The sequence below is a fragment of the Suricata suricatta genome, chromosome 3 (assembly GCF_006229205.1).
Source record: "Suricata suricatta isolate VVHF042 chromosome 3, meerkat_22Aug2017_6uvM2_HiC, whole genome shotgun sequence".
In the NCBI taxonomy this organism is placed as follows: Eukaryota; Metazoa; Chordata; class Mammalia; order Carnivora; family Herpestidae; genus Suricata; species Suricata suricatta.
Genome location: NC_043702.1, coordinates 46,168,071 through 46,191,502, shown reverse-complemented (window position 1 = coordinate 46,191,502; position 23,432 = coordinate 46,168,071). Strand labels below are relative to the sequence as shown.

Below are 23,432 nucleotides of genomic sequence, written 5' to 3'. Positions count from 1 at the left end.
AAAAAAAAAAAGTATGAGCATAAACACTGGCATTTACAGACATGCATAAATATGGATAATTAGGAGCATCAAGGACAGCATTAAAAATAAATATATCAATTTATCAAACACCTACTTTCTCTTATTCTCAAATCCATTCACTCTTATATCACATTTGAACCATTCATACATGCCCATATGAAGATCCATACATCCAAAAGCACACAGACTTACATTTACATACACACATGTAAGTATAACTAGAATTAAAATATAATATTAGAGGGGCGCCTGGTTGGCTCAGTCAGTTTAGCAGTCGACTTCAGCTCATGTCATGATCTCACAGTTTGTGAGTCTGAGCCCCGCAATAGGCTCTGTGCTGACAACTTAGAGCCTGGAGCCTGCTTTGGATTCTGTGTCTCCCCTCTCTGCCCCTCCTCAAATTGCACTCTCTCTTTCTGTGTCTCTCAAAAATAAAAGAAAATGCAAAAAATAAATAAATTAAATTTAAAATAAATAAATAAAACATAATATTAGAAATATTATTGGAATAATAGCAACTGTAAAATAATCATGTATATTAATATATTCTAATATTTAAATATAAATGTATTATAATAACATCAAAATACTTCTAACATTTGAATTGTTCCAACTCAGTGTTACAATATACTCACATGAAGAATTCTTGTGGAATTGGCAACTCTATATTAGATCTATTTTTTCATGTAAAATAAACCATTTCTAGAAGATTTGCTCCAAATCTCTAGAGTCATCTTTAATCCTCACAGTAAATGTCATTAAGAATAGAATATTTTTGTATACTTTATTTTTTATATTTTGTATATTTTCTTAGATGTCATCACTTATTTCAACCATTTTATGATTATTTTAGGCTTTGTAGTTTTTGATTTGGCCATCAAAATTTTGGCTACAACTTTTGAACAAACTCTATTACTAGTAGAGTTGGAAACAACTAGCTGAAAGTAGACATCATGAAATAGCATCTGAGTTGTATACAGCAGTTCAATTTCCAGCAGCAATGGAAATTGAAAAATGAAGCAAAGAAAAATAAGGAAACAAAACAAAACAAAAAACTAGCTAATTCTGCTAAGAAGATTGGATTTTAAAGTAGAAGAGATAATTTTATGTAGTAAATAGTCAATTCATTTCTCAAAATACAAAACATGTACTAATTACCATCTGAATAAAAAGACTTTTTTTGTTCTAGATATATATAAACAAAGTTTAAATCTTCTAAAATATGTAGATTTTAGAAATTAACCTGAAGAGACAGTGTATTTAAATATACTTTATTAATGTTGAGTATGCTATAGTTCATCAGTGAGCTTATTTTTGGCTTCAGTATAAATTTCACAATAAGATCAACCATTGGCTTGAACATAGTTTATGTCTGCAACTAAGAAAGTAAATATTTTGCATAATTGAATCATAAATTTTCCGCATTATACCTGGACTTTACATCTAATCTATATCCTTCAGAAGAGCTCTAACATCCTTAATTGCACCCTGTACTATTTTTGTGAAATAGCTTTGTTTTATAGATTTATTGCACAATCATTTCAGAACAATATGAGGACACCGAGAAAATCACATTTATTTTTATAAGCATGTTTTTCTTTCCATTATGTTTTACGGCTGTGTAAGGAACTAAAGTTCTGTATTTTGTATTTTATTTGAATACTGGATACCACATTAATTTAATTGAAATTTTTTAAAAGTTATAGTAGTCCATAATTAAGAAACTGTATTTCAACCTTCTCGGTAGATATGGAGATGCACCAGCAGATCTCCCATCAGGAAGGTAAAGCCTAATAGAGAAAAAGGTCAGCATCCAGCCTCCAGCTTGTAACTTCTCCAGACCCTTCCCTAGCTGCAGAGACCTGACTTCGCCCAATTTCAGTTCCTTCCCTGCATCCAGTGACTAAAAGAGATGAGAGGGCAAAGGCCTAATCCTTTCGGCCCAACAAGGTATCATCTAATAGGCAATACTCTCCTGAGAGCTCCCTGCCAGGGTGACCAAGGATTTTTTTGAGCCTGCATTTTAGTATAGGTATTCTCCCCAAAGCCCATACCAGCAGCAGCAGCAGCAGCAACTGTGACTTTTTTAAGAATTCAAATTCTTGGCCTGATCTCAGAACTACTAATCAGATATTCCGGGAGTGAGTATCAGCAATTTCTGGGTGCTTCTGATGGGTGCTGAACTTTAATGACCACTCTCCTTAATCCTTTCTCTCCTTTCCCATTACAAACATTAATCTCTAATAAATATCTTGCAGCTCAATTCTTTCTCAGCATCTGCTTATTGGAAACCTGATCTATGGCAACTTTGCTATATCAGCACCTACATGGATCAGGCTCTTACTATCAACCTGAAAGTAAATATGCATGACATTTTTAGGCACTCACAGAACTTTATATATGTTCAGGCCATCAGTAACCTAAAACCATTGCAACATTCTGTTAGGGAGCCTTTACTTACATTTAGTCTCCTACTTTTAAGCCTATTTTTCCCTCTATACTCCATTCGGTGGTCCTGCAGTTAGAAATCTGCAAACCATATTTAACCAACTGCCTTACCAGCTAAATTAATCTCTTCTAGTAGTAGACACTGGTGGAAGCTTAGAAGGCTCCAAGAGAGAACAGCTTCCAGCTCCTTGGTCTGGTCGATCTCTCTCTGGTTAGGCCAGTAAAGTTCAGAATTCAGCTTCTTTTGACACACTCGGTAAACATGCATCACTCCCTTTAGAGTATGGACAACTGCCCAGGAACATGCATCAGGAGCTAGAGTTTCAGAAATCCCAGATTGCATCCACCTCTCTGTTCTCTGAGCACCATTAACCACAGCCCTTTGGAAGGGGTCTGAGCACCAACTACAGGATGTCCCTCCACCAGGTTCAGGTAATACCACCTCTTCCCTTTAGGCTGAAAGGGTGGTAGGAGTTTTATATGGCTTTGATTCTTTGAGTTTCCTTAGCATCCCTTTTATCCTCTCTTAAACTTTACCCACGAAAACAGCAGCCTGTATTAAATATGGGGTTTTGTTTTGCTTTGTTTTGTTCTGTTCTGTTCTGGTTTGTCTTGCTGGACCCTAACTTATACAGAATGTTTTCTCTGAACTGGGGGAGCAGTGGTCCAAATTCTTATATAACAAGAATTTTTAATGTATAAAGGTAGAGATACATGTGAAAAAAATGTGCTAGCATGAGAGCATAAGCCAAGTCTCATGAGCACTCCTTTACAGGGAAATTAATTGAGAAAAACACTTAACAAAATCACATTTTAGGTGCAGTAGTAGTCTTTTTCATAGTGCATACCTTTATAAAACCTAGAAAGTACCAAAAGAAGTAACTTCACCCACATCTAATTAGAATCTGACAAATTATAACTTAAGGGATCTACTGAGGAAATTTTCCATCAATTAAAGATTTGTGGTTTCCCCTTTAAGATAGAAGTGCAGTGAAATCTTGGATCATGAGTTACTTGTTCTGTGAGTGTTCGGCGAGATGAGCAAACATATCTAATAAGTTTTAACTTGATAAACGAGTGATATCTTGCAATACGAGTCGTACATGATCACGACTGAGCCAATGGTTCTTCTCGCTCTGTCTTCTCTCTTGCTGTGAGATTGTGGGTGATTGTCTCCCATGCTCAGATGCTCGGTCTTAGGCTATGGTGTTTGGCAGAAGTCAGTGATTTTTCAGAATGTTGGAAGGTCCCCACAACGGGCACGAGCATATTTTTTGTCACTTCAAAGCACCTATGGACAGTTCTTTGCTTTTCCATATGACAGTAGGCATAGGAATGTTTTGCTTCATCTGAGATCAGGCTGTCTGCAGCAATAGACCCTTTCCTCTCTTGCCTTATTGCCAGTTACATTAAATACAGTAAATGACAAGAGTTTATTGATGCTGTAGTCTAGTCAACATCTGTACAAGAGTATACAATGCCCCCTGTGCAGAAAAAGATTCCACTGAGTCCATAGATAAAAGTGATTCCATTAGTGATAGTGAAAGTCATCCTACCCAATAGCCCTCCTCTCTTGTCTCCCTCACACCAGCCATGAAGGTTTTCAAAGTAAGTGCAAGTGAATTTATTTTTCATTATATTTTGTATTTTCTTTACTATTTTGTATTATATTACAGTACTGTAATCATTTTATATGAATATTTTTAGGTTGTGGAATGAATCATCTTGAGTTTCCATTATTTTGCATGAGGAAATTCACTTTGATATACAAGTGCTTTGGATTACAAGCATTTTTCCAGAATGAGTTACACTCATAAAACAAGTTTTTACTGTATATATTTCACAAAAGGCTTGAGATTGAAGGCAATATTTTGTTCAATATTATGGACAATTGCAAATCACTAATAGTATATATTTATACAAAACTATTATATAGCACACAGCCTTGAAGATGCTCCCTACCATATCACCCTACGACCCCCAACCCCAGACACCCCTACCTGTTGGAATTCAAGCAAGCCCTTGTGTAATACCCTACCCTTAATGTGGGCTGAACTTACTGACTCATTTCTAGTGAAAAGAATATAGCAGAAATGAAGAGATGTCACTTCTGATATCAGGTCATCGAAAGACTGTAGCCTTAGTCTTTAGCATTCGCTCTCACTCGGTCTTAAACTATCTGTTCAGATGAAAACCCAATGGCATGTTATGAGGCAGTAGAGAGGTGCATATCACTACACCTGAAGCAGATATGAGCCACGCCCAGAATCATAATAGTAAGCTGCATGTGAGTCCTACCTGAGTTGAAATACGAGGTGACTGCAATCCCAGCTGACACCCTGACTGCAAGTCTTTTGAGCTTAGGCAGAAATACCCAGCAAATCTGGCCCTGGGCCCACAGAGACTGTGAAATAATAAATGTTTGCTATTTCCAACCACTAAGTTTTCGAGTAATTTATTAAGCAGCAATAAATTACTAATACAGATTTTGGGGCCTGAATGGAAGACTGCCTTTGCACAGACCTAATATGTAGAAATATCTTTGAAATTAAGCAATGGACCTTGAGGAGAGTGGTAGTGAAAATTTAAAGTGCTTTAAACACACTGTTTGTGGAATTTTGAACTATGAGTGTGCTGAGAGTGACGACCTGTAAGAAAGTGAGGACAATCTCGTTGAAAACAGGAAGAGGAATCCTTGTTATTTAGTGGCAGACAGATTAGCAACATTCAGCTGGATTGTGTAGAAAGTAGAAAACGTGCCTATTTCCCTAAAGAGATGTCTAAAGAAAGGGTTGAAGATGAGGCCTGATTTTATTCATGTTGGTAATAATGAAATGTAAAGAAAAAAAGATAAATGCAAAGAAAGCCGGAAAAAAAAAAAGGCAAGACTTAATAGTTTAAAAAGTCTTCCACCACTCCAGACAGCACATATGTTAAAATTAACCAACTACCAAGTAAGAGGAGGCTGTTGTACCTTCAGAATTCTACTTGCAGGAAGCAGGGAACTACATCTACATAGCTGCAGGGGAACAAAAAAAAAGTACTAACTTTTATGCAAAAGGAAATGACTCCCAGAGTGAAACCAGGAACCCGGGGAGCAGACATGAGTGCCAAGGATATTTTTTTTTTCTCAGCATTGGGATATAATCAAGGAGCTTACAACATGTGAATAGATTTTAGAATTCTTTAAGGACAAGGGACTACTCTGTACCTCTCGTTTCCCCCCTTTTTAAAAAATTTTTTTATTTATTTTTGAGAGACAGAGAGAGACAGCGTGAGCAAGGGAGGGTCAGAGAGAGAGAGAGAGATACAGAATCCGAAGCAGGCTCCAGGCTCTGAGCTGTCAGCACAAAGTCCGAAGTGGGGCCCAAACCCACGAACCGTGAGATCATGACCTGAGCCGAAGCCGGACACTTAACCGACTGAGCCACTCAGGCGCCCCTCATTTCTCTCTTAACAACCACAATGTCTATAGCAATTATCTTAATACTTATCACTAATGCTAGTTTGGTATACTGAGAGCAGAAAACGTTTCTTTTTGACTTTCTGGTTGTACAGATTGAGAGGAACTATAACCGAGGAGCTGTACTAAGGAAACATAGCTGAAGGGTTTCATCCATGAATGGACCTAATTTAGATGATGAGTTTCCTGCCTTTGAGCTAATTCAGTAATGAAATAAAGAGTTCTTTAAGGAGAAAGATATGATATATATCAGAGACTAAAGTCATTTTGAAATGGGAGTCTCAAAAACTATCCAACTTCATTACTTTTTTAAAATCATGAGTAGATAAGTTTTATAACCCTCTGAAATTTTTAATCCAAAATCAGAAAAAATAATGACAAATTGAATGTCCACTAGTATTATTAAATGTAATTTCTTTCAAAGTTTGAAAAATAAATCATTTTTATTTTAACCCCCAAAATTATCAGTTCTAAACTTCTCAAATGTTAGAGGTGGCAATTTATAAATGTTTTGGGGTTCTTTTGTGTTTCGTTTTTATTTGAGAGAATGTGTTAGGCAGGGGAGAGAAAGGGAGAAGGGGTGGGGGAGGGAGAATCATAAACAGACTCCATGCTCAGTGCAGAGCCTGATGCAGGGCTTGATCCCATGACCCTGGAATCATGACCTGAGCTGAAATCAAGAGTCAGACGCTCACTTGAATGAACCACCCATGTGCCACTAAATGGTGGCAATTTAATTCAGAATAGAGTTAATGGAAAATATAAATAAAGATTGTGTAGAGCAATTTTAAAGATATTTTACTTAGAGATTACTCTGAGTGTATATTAAAAATATCCTAGTGTTTTATTTAGAAGTAAAATGGAAATGAAAGAGATTTAGCAAAATAAAAAGTTATTTATTTCTTCTTAAAAGTATGTTTGTACAGTATGTTACTATAAATATATTTTTAAAAATAAGGGAACAATAAAATTTTCTAAAAATTCCTCAAGCCAATTTCCTTAAATGAGTTATGAAGTTTTCCTTAAACTAAACTTATAAATAGGAGCCAAGTAGGTCTAAAGATGCCATCATGATGCTCTCCGTTTAAATAATAAACTGTATACCAAACAACAAAACCCACCTTTGGGGGACTGTGGGTAATTTGCACACAAGGAGGACCTGAACCACTGGAGACCGGAGGGTATACTTTCATTGGTGCTTCTATGACAGTCCCCCAAATTTTCATCATCTTGTTATTAACACTCTTGTGTAATATCCTAACTTTGTGTATGTGCTGAACTTACGGACTCATTTCTAATGAATAGAATAAAATGGAATCGATGGGATATCATTCTGAGATTACATTATCAGAAGGGTTTTGTCTGGAGCACTCACCTACCATTTACTCAGGCAGCCAGGTAGAGAGAGGCCCCTGTAACGGAAGCTGCAAGTAGATCTGAGGCTTTCCCGGCCATCCCACTGAATTTGAAAGCTAATCCACTCTCACCTGAGCTATAACATGCCTGCAGCCTTTGTCTACACTTTGTAATCTTAGGTGAGACTCTGCCGTAGAAGAATCTAGCTAACTTCTCCAGGATTCTTGGCCTACACACACTGTGAGGGCATAAACATTTTTTGGGGGGCGGGGTGCTAAGTTTTGGGATAATTCAATGCACAGCATCTGGTAAGTCATAGAATGGAAGAAACTATTTTCAAAACTCAGTAACATAATTTCTTCCTCATTTTTATCAGATTATATTCTCGTTATTATTGAGTTACAATGTTCTTTATGTATCTGAGTACAAGTCTTTTATCTGATATATGTTTTGAAAATAGTTACTTCCATTCTATGGCTTGCTTTTGTATTTGCTTATGGTGACTACTGAAGAGCATCGTAGTTTTATTTTGATTCCATTTATCAGGTTTTTTACACTTTATGGCTCATAATTTTTGTGTCCAGTCTAACAATCTCACTCGAGGTCACAGAATTTTTTTCCTTTGTTTTATTCTAGAAGCTTCCCAATTTTAATTTTTACTTTCATGTCAATAATTAATTCCGAGTTAAGTATTATTAATGGCATAAATTAAGTTTTTAAGTTAATTTTTTCCCATGTAAATCGTCAAATTTCCCATCATTATTTAAAAAAAATTTTTTTAATGTTTACCTATTTTTGAGAGAGAGACAGAGCACAATTGGGGGAGGGGCAGTGAGAGAGACACACACACAGAATCTGAAGCAGGCTCCAGGCTCTGAGCTGTCAGCACAAAGCCCAAAGCAGGAAGAGGCAAGCCTTGAATCCAAAAGTGTGAGACCATCAATCAAGCGAAAGTTGGTCGCTTGCCCACTGAGCCACCCAGGCACCCCTCCAGTCACTACTTTTTTAAGACTGTTATTCCACATTGAATTTCTTTGCCATCTTTATCAATCTATAATTGACCGTATCCATTTGGTTTATTTCTGAACTCTTTATTCTGTACTACTGATGTACACACATATATACGCATATGTATATATGTATATTTAAGTAATATCACACTCTTAATTATTGTAGCTTTACAGTAAATCTTGAAATCAGGCAGTTTAAGTCCTTTAACTTTGCTTTTCTCTTTCTAAACTGTTTTGGCTTTCCTAGGTTCTTCATATTTTCTTATCAATTATAGAATCAGCTTGTCAATTTCTAAGAAAAACTCCCAGTGGGATTTTGATGGAATCTACTGTTTGCTGGATTCTACATATGGCTGTTTGCTAAAGATTAGTAGCATAGACAAGAAAATAACTCGCTTTCAAAACCGCTTACCCTAGGAAACTATGAATTATTAATTAGCCACTAATATGGAAAAACATCTTGGCCAATTGTCTTGTAATCAATTAATATTTTTATTAAAGTACATGAATCCAGCAATAGTTTTAATATAAGAAATAAAATATTGTCTAATTCCCTTTCTGTATCTAACTTTACAACATTAAAATATCTTCCTTACTCATTGCAGGTGAAAATTAAAATGTTGGTGCAAATTAATAAGACTTGTTATAATAAGTATAGCATAGACCCTTCTTAATTTTAATATTCATTAATGTGACATCAACACATTTTATTTATATATTATTCATTTTCATTAGAAATATAATTAGCACTCTTACTCTTCTCAGATACACCACTTAATCAGTTTGATGATAAAATTCTCAAGAGAGAGCAATATATATTTCTGCATGGCTAAAAACGAGGTTTCCCTTAACACTTTGCTTCAAAAGTAACTGACTGAAAAGTGCATAGACATGTTTCTCTCTGTTTAAATAATAGGATATCAATTTAACAATACACATCCAAAAATTTTTAGGTTTAAGTAACACATTTACTAACAGTCACAACATCCTATCATCTCTTTCATCCACATTTATAAAATACAGCCTTAATATAGACATTTGCACTCTTATTGGTTGGAATGGCAACCAGAAATCACAGAAACTTGGTGAAATATATTTAAGTATTCTGCCCTCTGGGGAGCGAAGGCTCTGCAATACTTTAACCTGGCACTATTTCCACGGAATGGGCTGAAAAGGGTAGGCAAGATGTCCAAGGAACTGCAAGGGATCAGTGTTTACAGGTATGTTAGGTTATCTGTTACTCAGTTCCTCTTAATAGTCAGTATGGGATGGCCAATTGGCTAATCATATTTCATAGTATGTTTAGGTCGATCCATATGTCTGAAACTTCGACCACTTTTTACTACATCCACTGCTACATTTATCACCACAATTTCTCAGCTGGATCTTTATAACAGATTTCCAACTTGTCTTTCCTTGCTTTTCTTCTATTTTCTATTCATAAGCCTGAGGAATCCTTTTAAATCATAATTCAGATCATCTCATTCTATTGTTCAAAACAACTCATTGGCTCTTCATTTCACTCAAAGCAAAAGCTAAAGTTTTCACAATGATCTTTTTGAAGATATGTGATTCTCAGTAAAGTTAGGTCTCTACTTCTTTCAAGATAGTATTAAAGGCCATAAGAATAAGCCAACACAATTCTACAGGGTCACATTTTTCTTCACAGGTCTCTAAACTTCCGAACCCTGGAGGCATATGATATATGCCCTCCAATGCCACACACACATAAATAAATAATGTAACTATCAAATAAGGGTTTGATCTCAAATAAAGATTGTCAAGTTCCCACTTGTTAGTGGAGGAATAGCAACATCCATATAATGACACTGAACATTTCATGCTTTAAAGCCAGTCAGATGTAATATTCTACTTCCAAGTATCAGACTAAGTATTAGGACTTTTTTTTTTTATAACTCTACACTCAATGTGGGGTTCGAACTTACAACCCTGAGATCAAGAGTCCCATGCTTTACTGACTGAGCCTGCCAGGCACTCCTTAGGACGCTTTTGACTATAAATGATATTTATATACTGCAAAGGAGTCTAGCAAAAGAAAACATAATTTCTATGTTGAAGAAGAATTTGAAGAGAACTGAATTCAAGGCCTCTCTTTTCCTATTGACTTGGCATCACTTCATACTCTGTGGGTTTCTTTTCAGGAACTTCATAGATGGTCCACCACCATCCAACCAGATAGGCCCTAATGTCACCTCCTTATAGTTTAGCGGGTTTAGAAGGGTACTTTTGTTGTTGTCGTTTCTTAAAAATCAACGTTTGAGAGTATACTTCAATGGTGCTCTTTAGATTAAATGGCCAATTTTTTGACAAATATCACTAAAGAAAGAAAGAGAAACTATATTTGCCCTGTTCTTCGTCATTGTTCTTCTAAAATCTGAAAGTCTGTTGCAGTTTCTTACTAAGGTGACTCAATGTGTAAGTAAGACTGATTCCTCAAAAAAAAAAAAAAAAAGGATACAACATATTGCACCTAGCTGTGTCTGAAAAGAGAAAAATTATCTGATTTCTTTATTGTTACATAGAGTGTCTAAACTACAGTGATAAGAAATGGAGGTTAGTAACATTTGCCACCTTGTAAAGACCACATCTCCAACTATAACAGGATCTTTCTATCCTGAATAAGAATGCAACATTTTCGTAGAAGAAATTAGCAACAGGCTAAGTATTGAATTTTTGCCCTTAAAAACTTTATGAGTGATCCATATCAATGAATAGTAATGAGCTAGTATGGTACTTATAATAATATACTATGATTTTCAAAAAATTTTTTGAGAGAGAGTGCAAGTAGGGGAAAGGGGAAGAAGGAGAGAGAAAGGGAATCTTAAGTAGGCTTTATGCTGAGCACAGAGCTCACGAGGCTCCATCCCATGACCTTGGGATCATGACCTGAGCCAAAATCAAGAGTTGGAAGCTCAACTGACTGGGCCACCCAGGCACCCATCCCCATGATTTTAAAGCCATGCATGGATAAGGCCTCAAAAAGGTTAAATTCTATAATACAAATTGAAACAAACTGCTATAGCTATTAACAAAAAGAAGAAAGTTTGTTGGATCTAGGAACTTATAAACTTATGGTATTTTTCAAGATAAAAACAACCAATTATAACACAATAGCAAAAACAAAAAAATATGAATTCATGTAATAAATATATATATATATATGAACTTTGTGAATAATTTTAAGACTCAAAGAACATAAAAGTCGGGTGCCTGGGTAGCTCAGTTGGTTAAGTGTCCAACTCTTGGTTTCAGCTCAGGTCATGATCTCATAGTTTTGTGAATTTGAGCCCCACATCGGGCTCTGAGCTGACAGCACAGAGCCTGCTTGAGGTTCTTTCTCCCCGCTTTTCTTTCTCTGTCCTTCCCCTGCTCATGTAATGTCTCAGTCTCTCTCAGTGTAAATAAATAAACTTAAAAAAATTAAAGAACATAAAAGAATACCTACATAAATGCAGACATATACCATGTTCATAGAGATAAAAAATATCAATATTGTAAAGATGCCATTCTCTTCAAAATAATGTATAAAATTAAATCAATGCAAGCCAAAATACAAAATTATATAAAGGACTCTTAAAATTTACATGCAAGGAGCATCTGGGTGGCTGAGTTAGTTAAGCATCTGACTCTTAATTTTGGCTCAGGTCATTATTTCACGGTTGGTTAGATGAATCCCCGAACTGGGCTCTGCATTGACAGCATGGAGCCTGCTTGGGATTCTCTCTCTCCCACTCTTTATGCCCTCCCCTCTCATTCTCTCTCTCTCTCTCAAAAATAAATAACAATTTTTCAAACTTACATGGGAAAATAAATGGCGACAGTGAGTGAAAGCAATTAAAGAGAACACAATATGAGAAGCCAAGTAAAATGCACCCAAATGGGTATTAAAAAATCTGATGCAATTGCAATTAAAATAATGAGTAACTGGTATATACATACAAGAGTCCAGAAATAATTATGATTTATACAGAGGTATCATCAAAAATTTGAAAGTAACAGAATTTTCAATAAATTATTTTGGGAAATTTGACTCACTTCATAAAAAAAGAATTTTATGATTATTACTAACTCATATCATATATGAATATATGAGTTCCCAGTTAGATTAAATACACAGATATGACAAGCAAAATTGTAATTCTCAGGAAGATAAAACTAAAGATGCATTTTATAGAGTGGGAAGGATTTCTAATACAAGATCAAAAAACATAAACTCTAAGGTATATTTTTGATGAATTTAACCACAAAATATGATACGAAGTTCATGTTCATTTACCTACTACAACTTTGATCTAAACAAAGTTTAGATTTTTCCCACCTTGTATCTTTTAAAGCACAATTTTCAGTAAATATGTTATCTTCTACGTCAGATAATTAAGCATGAAAAAATACATTCAATAATTTTATGTGAATTATCATTTATGATAGTACCAGTCAGTCAAACTCACTAATACATTTGTAAAGATGCTTCAAAGTATCTATTGATTTCTACTTAACTTTAAGCTAACCTAAAACTTTAAATATTGTGTTAAAAGTAGGTAGGCTTTCAGTCCCCGACCATGACTGTATTTGAAAAATTTCTCTGTAAGCCATACACCATATGGACCACACCAAAGAAAATCCATTTAGTATACTACAAAAAGTTGTACTCTTCTCTTTAATTAGGACTTTAATGCCAACAAATTAAATCATATTAACTACTGCATCCCAAGTTAGCTATAAAATTATTATCTACAATGCTTAGATTTAACTAAAAATTTGGTAATCCTTTTTAACCTGGCAAAGATGTAAACCCCTTTTTCATGTCTAAGTATAAGCAAATAATGATAAATAGCTAATAAATGATAACTGGGTTTATAATTTTCACATCCAGGAAAACTAGGTATTTTTTCTTTTATTTTAAGTTTACTTCTTTATTTTGATAGAGAGAGAAAGCAAGCAGGGGAAGGGCAGAGAGGGAGAGAGGCAGAAACCTAAGCAGGCTCTGTCTGCACTGTCGGTGTAGAGTTCCAAGCGGGCCTGAAACTCACAAAACTGAGAAATCATGACCTGAGCTGAAACCAAGAGTTGGACATTTAACCAACTGAGCCACCAAAACTAGTTGCTATTTTTAATATGCATTTAACCAACTGAGCCACCAAACTTGCTATTTTTAATATGCATTTTAGCTTATCTGGAATAGCCTAAGAAAGACATTAAAATGCAACAAAGTAACATTGTGATATTTATTCTGTTATGTTCAGTTATAAGTTAGTGCTATATATTGAATGATCAACATTTGCCAAAAACACACAACATAATGTATCACATATTATAAATGTTAATTAAATATACACTTATGCATATCATCTTTTTTCTTAATATAAAGATAATATATTCATTTATGGAATACTGTAACAATCTCCTAACTAGCTTTTTACCACCAGCTTCTCTCCTTTGAATTATTCTTTTGTAGAGCTGCTTGCTTATTCTTTCAAAAGCACCCTCAAATGATTTCTCTGTTCAAGAGTCATCATTTCTCCACTGCCTGTAAGAAAAATGTCTATATTCATTACCCTACTTAATGTCTTTTATAATCTTGCACAAATAGTTTTTCAACTATACGTCCCACTAATACAGAAAATATGCATTTAAAGATCAAATGTCTACTTACAGCTCTAGAACTCACTTGTAATTTACTCAAACCATCAAGCACCTAGTATGTGTCAGGTGCCACTTTAGTCACCTTTGTCCATCTAGTGTAAATCACATGACATCCTCTGGTATTCTAATTATTAAAAGGCTATGTGTCTTTCATGTCCCAGAAAGACCCCATGTGTACACCATGAAACCTTTCTGGACTCAGTCATCTCTACTTGAACCAAAAGTCTGTATTTGTACAATCAGAAATACTGACAGCATACTTCTTTGTGTTGTATTATATATTTTCCCATATTGTTATTTTATGTTTTGATATTTGTTGGTTTTACCATAATTCATATGTATATGTCTTCCAGTAAAAAACATCAACCCCTTCAGTGCAGAGACAAAATATAGAATATACAAAAGAATTTTTCCTGCATTCAAGTGCTTTTAGGTACCAAATAGACAGCAGATGACCACTCAAATATTTCCTCTGCTCATCAGGCATTCTGTATATCATCAACACACACACACACACACACACACACACACACACACAGCCTTCACACTAACATCAAGAAAGTACTTCTCCACAATTTACTTACATTTTCCTCTTTCACTCACTCTACAGCTATCTTTAACTATTTTCATATCTTTTGTTCTTTTTTCAAAACTCTAATATCTTTCTTCTTCCTCACTCAATGTTGATGACCTTGGTTTCTATTTCACTGACTGAAACAAAGAAACACTACTCCCAATTTTTTGTCCTTCTCTCTACATGAGTCTGTCCCTGTATGTTCTGCTGTCCCTCTTGTTACTATGGTTAACCTGTTCTGGGTCCTATCTAAGTCCCAACACTCTCCTTGTCAGCATTTCTTTTACACTATTATTTTTTTTCCATGGTTATAACTGAAAATGATTTCACTGTATAGAGGTTAAATTGAAAGTGTTAAGAAATGATCTGTTCTTTGTGTCAAGTACTTTAGGTATGCTGATGTCTCCATATAGACAAACCAATAATCAATTTCCTCCTCAAACTATCAGCAAAGTTAACAAAGCTGATCACATCCTTCTCTCTCCTTAAACATTCTTTCCCTCAGGACATCATTTTCTTAGTGTTCTGCCCCTCATCAACCACCACTTTTTAGTCTCTTCCTCGTACCTTTTCTCCTCCCTGCCTTCTAACTGTTGGAGTGCTCACATCAGATTTTATCTTACCTATGCCAACACTTATTCCCAAAGTTATCTCATCCAGAATCAAAGTTCTTAATAAAGTATAATTTCAAAACTGTTAAAATTATGATTCTTTGAATTAATTATTAAAATAGACTAATTTCCAGCCAGACTGATCAGAGTAAAAAAGAGAATAGAAACAAATTATAAAGTAGCAATATAAGGACTAGTAGAAGGGATATAACTACAAATGCTATAGAGATTAAAGGATAATAGTAAAATATTATGGAAAAATTATGCCCATAAATCTTACAAATAAAATGAACAAATTACTGGAAATAAAGTGTTTGGTACCTGCCCTAAGCAGCTCCTGCTATCCTGCACTACTGCACAGAATTCTCCATTCTTCCTTAGGAGCCCCCAGGACTCTTCAGGAAAGAGATTGCAAGTGTCTCCTATGTCTGGAACTCTTGTCATCCTAAACTGATACAGTAATTCACACATAGCATTTAGAAATTTGTTAAAATCATAACTGATTTTTTCTCATCTATCTTTATGGCATTTAGCTCTGACATGCTCTAATAAAAGTTGAAACCGTTCCTATGACCTGCTTCTCCTTGGAGTGGTTTGTCATTCTTTGAAACCTGGGTTACTTGGTGGCCTCACAACATCAGCTCTCTGGCTCAGTATGCCTCTTAAGGCACAGTATGATTTTTTTTTACATTGTCTGATCTTATCTCATTGTTAAATTTAGTTTTTGTTGTTGCATTCTTTTTGTTCGCAGCTTTATTGAGATTTAAATTATTTACCAAAAAACCACACATATTTAATGCACACAATTTGATAATTTTGGACATATTTGAACACTCATGACACCATCACCAAATTCAAGGTATGAAACATTCATCAAGTTCTGAAATATTCTTGTGCCCCTTTTGATTTGTGTGTTTGGGGGTGTATGTGTGTGGTAAAAACACTTAACATGAGATTCTCTCCTTGTAACACTTTTTAAGTGCATAGCACCATATCTTTAACTATGGCCACTATATTGTATAGCAGGCCTCCAAAACTTATTCATCTTTCATAACTCTTACTTCCTACCCATTGAACAACTTCTCATTTTCACCAATCCTAAGGTTCTGACAACCACCATTCTTTTTCTTTTTAATTTTTTTAATGTTTTTTATTTATTTTTGAGAGACAGAGAGAGTGCAAGTAGGGGAGGGTCAGAAAGGGAAGGAGATACAGAATCTGAAGATATAGAGCTGTCAGCACAGAGCCCGACACGGGGCTCGAACCCACAAATGGTGAGATCATGACCTGAGCCGAAGCTGGACGCTTAACCGACTGAACCACCCTGGCACCCCATGACAACCACCATTCTTACTTTCTGCTTCACTGATTTATCTTTCTGTGACCATCTTATTTCATTTAACATGTCTTCTAGGTCTATCTGTATTGCTACAAATGGCAGAATTTCCTTTTTTTTAAAGGCTGACTAATATTGCATTATATGTATATACCACATTTTCTTTATCCATTCCTCTGACAATGGACATTTGAGTTGTTTTCATATCTTGACTATTGTGTTAATTGCTGTAATGATCATGAAAGTACAGATATATTTATGAGATTCTGATTTTAATTCTTTTGAAAAGTACCCAGGAGTAGAATAGCTGCATTACATGGTAGTTCAATTTTTAATTTTTTGAGTATTCTCTATATGATTTCCCATAGTGGCTGCACCAGTACGCATTCCCTCTGACAATGTACAGGGTTTCTTTTCCTCCACATCCTCACCAGAACTTGTAATTTTTTCTTAGTAATAGCCATTCTAACAGATAGGAGATGATACATTATTTTAGTTTCAATTTGCATTTCTCTAATTAATGATGTTGAGCACTTTTTAATGTATCTTTTGACCATTTGTATGTCTTCTTAGAGAAACGTCTGTTCAACTCATTTTCTCATTTTTGAACCAAGTCTTTTCTGCTACTGGGTTGTTGGAGTTCCTTATATATTTTGATAATTAATTTTCTATCAGATGAAGTTTGCAAATATTTTCTGCTAATCTTCCATTTTCACTCTGTTGGTTGTTTCTTTTGCTGGGTAGCTTTTCAGTTTGATAGTCTCACTTGTCTAGTTTTATTTTTATTGCTTGTGCTTTTGGTGTCATGTGCCATAAAATCTTGCCAAGACCAATGTCATAAAACTTTTCCCTAGACTTTCTTCCAGGAATTTTACAGTGTCTGGTCTCATGTGTAAGTCTTTAATCTATTTTGAGTTAACTTTTGTGGATGGTGTAATATATAGGTCCAATATCATACTTTTGCATGTTGATAACAAGTTTTCCCAACACAATTTGTTGAAGAAACTACCCTTTTCCCACTGGGTATTCTTGGCACTCTTGTTGAAGTTCAGTTGCCCATAAAATGTGTGGATTTATTTCTGGGTTCTCTATTGGTCTATATGTCTGCCTCTATATTTTTTAAATTACTGTAGTCTTGTAATATAAATTTGAAATCAGGAAGTGTGATGCCTCCAGCCTTGCTCTTCTTTCCCAAGATTTGGTTGGTTACTTGGTCTTCTGTGGTTTCAAAAACATTTTAGGTTTACTTTTTCTATTTTTGTAAGAAATGTCATTGGGATTTTGATCAAAATATTATTGAATCTGTAACTGATTTGGGTACTATGGACTAACAATATTCTAATTGTTTTCCCATCCATGAATATGGGCCATCTTCTCTTTATTTGTGTATCCTTAAATTTCTTTCATCAATGTTTGTACTTTTCACAGTACAAGTCTTTTATCTTTCTTGTAAGTCTATTCATAAATATTTATTCTTTTGGACATTATTGTAAATTAGATTTTTTTTCTTAGCTTTTTGCTGTCCTTGTTATTGTAAACAATTTACAAGTAAAACCAATAGCAATATAAATCTGATAATGTCTACATATTTCACCTTCTAGCATAAAATCTTTCAAAATATAAATTCCTCAACATATGTGCTGTCCATACCCTGGCTATCACTCTTACTTCTCTTAAGAACTCAGTATATGCTCTTTCCTCTGCCTAAAATTCCTTCCCTACATTCGCAGAAGCCAAATCTTTTTTATTGAATATATCTCAACTGAATTCTAATTACTTCAGGATGTTTTCCTTGGACATCCCATAAATATGATGACCTTACACCCATTTCTACTATTTACTTTCAAAGTAGTCTCCAAGGTTTCCTAAGAGCAGCAGATTAATTAATCTGTTGATGGTATATTTCCTCAGCTTTTGTTTATTTAAGAAAGCCTTTTTTTTTCATCTCCCTTTTTGAAGAATAGTTTCACTGAATATAGAATCCTAGGTGAGTGTTTTTTTTTCTTTCAACACTTTAAGTTTTTCACTACACTCTTTTCTTGTTTGTATGGTTTCTGATGAGAAATCCGCTGTAATGAATGATTATCCTTATTCTGCTACAGATAAAGAGTTTGGTTTCCTCTCTGGCTTCTTTCAAGATTTTATCTTTGTCTTTGTCTTTCTGTATTTTGAATACGCTTTGCCTATATGTAGAATTTTGAATATTTATCCTTCTTGATTTACCTGGGCTTCCTGGATCTGTGACTTGGTGTCTTGTCATAAGTTTGGAAAATTCTTAGCCAATTTTTAGCCATTTTTAGCTTTTTTTTCTCTGCATTTCAGTTTGAGAAGATTTTATTGACTTCTTGTTACATTCACTGATTCTTTCCTCAGCCACATTAAGTATACTGATGAGCCCAGTGGAGGCATTCTTCATTACTGTTACAGTGTTTTGAGTTTTGGCATTTCCTTTTGACTCTTTCTTACAGAATTTACCTCACTGCTAACAATAGCCATTGTTCTTTAATGTTCTCTACTTTTCTCCTTAGAGCCCTTAACATATTAGTCACATTTCAAATTCCCCAGCTAATAATTCCAACATCTGTGTCATATTTGAACTCAGTTCTTAGGTTTGCTTTGTCTCTCCAGACTATTGTCCATTCCATGCCCAGTAGTTGTTTTCTTCAAGTCAAACGTGATGTGGTAGCCAACAGGAACTGAAGTAAACAGATCTTTAATGTGAGGTTTTGCCAGTTTGGCTTCAATGTTTTCTGTCACTGCAACTTCCTGTAATGGCCTTGTTTTTGCCTCTTAGTTCTGCTGGCTTTGGGTTTCCTTAAGTATTTTTTTATTAATTTTTTTTAAATGTTTATTTATTTTTGAGACAGAGAGAGAGCAAAAGCAGGGTGGGGCAGAGAGAAAGCCACAGAATCTGAGGCAGGCTCCACACTCTGAGCTGTTAGCACATGGGGGCCAAACTCAGGAACCTTGAGATAATGACCTGGGCCAAACTCTGGCCTAACCAACTGAGCCTCCTAGGTGCCCCTGGGCTTCCTCAAGTACGTCTCAGAGAGTCCATCCTGCAGCTCTTTCAGCTGTGATCCCGAATTATTACAGCAGTGCCTTGTTGGTGTGGTGGTAAGGTGTGATCCCCTGTGGAATAAAGTTCTTGGTAAGATTTTTCCCTGGAGAGTAGGCTTTTGTTATGGAAATTGCTCTGGTGCTATTTCTCTATTGTTAATCTTCCCCTATTTTTGTGTGAACCATGTGGGACTCTCTTTCCTGGCTTTTCACTGTAAGAACATAGTAGAGTTCCTGAACAAAAAATACCCACAATGTAGGTTACTCTTAAGACTCCAACACTCAGTAGTTTCTCACTCTCAGAATAGTACACACTTAGCCTCCAGCAATTTGTAGAAACTATCACTTAAGTGTTCCTACCAGTTAATGCCTCCAGTGTCTGTGGATTTGCCCATCTCCCCAAATATTAGACTGGCAATTTGCCCTTGGATCTCAGTTCTCTGATGGGCTTTTGAAAAGCCATTGGTTTTCAGTTTGTTCAGCTTGTTTCTTGTATAAGGACAGGAGTGACCATTTCCAATTATATATCAGAACTGAAAGTTCTTATATATTTATTTGTATATTTATTATTTCTTTATTCTTCCCTCCAAAATTTATAAATTACTTGAGGATAATTATTATGTATCCTCATTTCTGTGAACCCAGTCTCTAGCACAGATTATGGCATATGATAGCTACTCAATTAATTTCTTTGAATTACTGAAAATTGAATAGTGCCTATAAGAGAAGCATTTCACAATAATATACCAGAGTATATTTTCCAATGCTAATTTCCACTCTATGGGAGAAAAAATGAAATGGATATTTGGTGAAAATTATACTTTTTGATTATTAAAAAAAAAAAGCCTAATTTATTCCAATGGGGAAATTTTTTCATATAAAAGCTGCCACAGTGATCATTCCTTTTATATGTGTATATAATCAAGTCTTACAGTTAGAAATTATTAATTACAATAAAAAAGTTTAGAGAAAAGACATCTTTAAAAATATCAAAATTTTAACTCAATTAATAGTCAAAGAATGTTAAAATTATTAATCTTCTTCTTCAAAAACCACAATAAGCAGTCATTACAGAGATAAACACCTCAAGTTTCCAGATCCTCTCTCAGAGAACATTAAATGAAATAATTACAAAGGCTTTATTATAATGTAAATTTTAAATGGTTTTAAAATGAACCAGAAAGGGAAGGTCCAAGATTTTCTATAAAAATCAAGGTGTTTGTTGTTGTTTTTCTAAATTTAAAAATATGTATAATTCTACTTCATAGAACTATTATCCACTTTTGAGAGAAAATACACTCCAGTTATGGAATCAAAAGCTTAAACCCTAAATGCACAGCTGATGTTCACTTCTGTTTATGGATTTACATACATGGATTTTCTACTATCTTTAAGCCAATTCTCTGAGTATAGTGAAATAAAACTCTACCCATGATTGGAGTGTTATAATAAACAGTCCAGTTCCTCATTTTTCTTTCAATATCAAAAAAAATCAACTAAGAACATTGGGGTATATGTGCCCCTGTGCACCCCTATGCATGAAAAGAGCCTAAATGTCCATCACCTGATAAATGGATCAAGAAGATGTGGTACATATATACAATGGAGTATTACATGGCAATGAGAAAGAATGACATATGGCCATTTGTAGGAAAGTGGATGGACCTCGAGGGTGTCATGCTAGTGAAATAATCAGGCAGAGAAGGACAGATACCGTATGTTTGCACTCATAGGTCTAACAGGAGAACAGGAGAAACCTAATGGAGGACCAGGGGGAGAGGAAGGGGGAAAAAGAGCTGGAGAGAGAGAGGGATGCAAAACTTGAGAGACTATTGAATACTGAAAATGAACCGAGGGTTGAAGGGGGAGGGTGGTAATGGAGGAGGGCACTTGTGAGGAAGAGCACTGGGTGTTATATGGAAACCAACTTGGCAATAAACTATTAAAAAAATAAAATAAAACAAAATAAAAATATTAGTAGTGCTTATTTTCATGTCACAAATATGAAGAAAAGTACTGTAAAACTTGAAATAAAGAATCAATTATGTGAAAACAAAACCCTACAATAAAGTTAAATGTACATATATACCTTGATCATTTTGGAAACAGAACATTGTAATATTTTATAAGTCATCTCAGAATAGTATATAGCCACTGCTTAACCTTTAATTTTACTGAGGAGTGATACACAAGAGACCAACATTACTTAGTGGAGATTGTGAAGTTATCTGAATAATCCCAATTATGTTGCTGAACCCAGTATGAGTACCACTGTTTATAGCAGCACTTCTCAGAGTAAGGCCCGACTCTAGCGACATCGGCATTACCTCAGAACTTGTTAGAAATGTAATTTCTGTGGCTCTCCAGAAAGCTACTGAATCAGAAACTCTGATATGTATTTTACCAGGCCATCCAGATACCTCAGAGAAATGCCAATGTTGGAGAGCCCCTATTCTGGACTGATTTACCCTTAAGCTGACTTTTCACACCATCAAGGGTGAGGACCCTTGATCCTCCTGCTTTGAACCTTCCCTCATTTCTTCTGTCTCTGACCATAGCCTGAAAAGACTTTTTCACCCTTGAGGATTCATGTGATTGGATTGGCCCTACTTAGTAACCCAAGACATAGTCCGCGTCTCAAGATCTTTAATCTTCATCACATCTATAAAGTCTCTTTTGCCATGTAAGATAATATATTTACAAGATCAGAAAATTATGCCATGAACATCTTTGGGGGTGAACAGCATCATTCTGCTTACCACAGCTCTATAAGGCTGGTGCCAGCCAGATTTCCCAAGAGAGCTTTATAAAAACATTGAATCCTTAATGTCAAACATAGGCACACCTAAAATTTCCAAGTATGCCCTGGTACAAGGAGTACAGATTTACTGAATTTTATGCAGATAATTATAATGCCAAAAAATGAGTTTTCAATTCTAGAGAAGTCAGGCAGAGGAAAATAACATATATACAAATGTTTCATTTCCATTTACAAAAGCTTAGTTTAATAAATTGTGGATTACAGACAGCTCAAGAGAAAAAAAGGTTTTCTCATATGTTTAATAAACATAAAATTAAAATACCAATAATTGCAAGTAAAAATCAGTCATCCCTCATCAGCTCATACCTTCTTACATAATTTGTTATTGTTCTACTCTATCTTGAGTTTAGCAATCAATGAACCCATCTACTTTTCAACTAGGATTCTGGAATTCCTGACTCAGTTCACTGGCATAAGTTTCAAATTCGTTTGATCACATCAGAAGCTAGTCCCCAAAAGTAACTGGCATAGTCCAGTTACTGGACTCCTATTTCATGGAGCCCTGTGACAGCTCTTCTTTTTTTAAGATGAAGTGCTATATATAGCCTGTAGCTGATGGCAAGTGCTTTTAGGGAAGCATCGTGTAAAACAAAAAATCTATTGTCACATGATAAAAGACTTAGAAATGTTATGTTTGCAATTAACTTATTACTTATTACTGTTAATTTCTAAAAGTGAAAGACCTGATGAGAATTCATGTGAAAAACAGTACAACTGACAGTAACATCTGGCAAGCAAAATGAGATAAAATCAATCCAAAAGCATTTGAGAGAAAATATCTATAAACATGATTGCTCCTATTTCAAGAGTGTGGATATTACATTAATCTATAAAATGGAAGAACATAATCATTACACATAAAAAATCATTAGCCATAATTTATAATAACCCTGAGATTATAATATGCCATGAATACAACAAGGATATGGTTAGAATATACCAAGGATACATGAAGAATGTCAGGAAACAAAATCAGTAGGTCTGGAGTACAGTATAAATATATGTATGTTAGTAAAGCTCAATACATAACTGACATGAATCTCCAACTGTGAACCACTGGCCTATAAA

At 34.9% G+C, this 23,432-nt stretch overlaps 1 long non-coding RNA gene across 1 annotated transcript in view; it reads right to left on the bottom strand.

Annotated features, from left to right (window-relative positions):
- LOC115287639 overlaps window positions 1–23,432 on the bottom strand; it is a 213,806-nt gene that overhangs the window by 15,273 nt on the left and 175,101 nt on the right. The window lies entirely within an intron of this gene.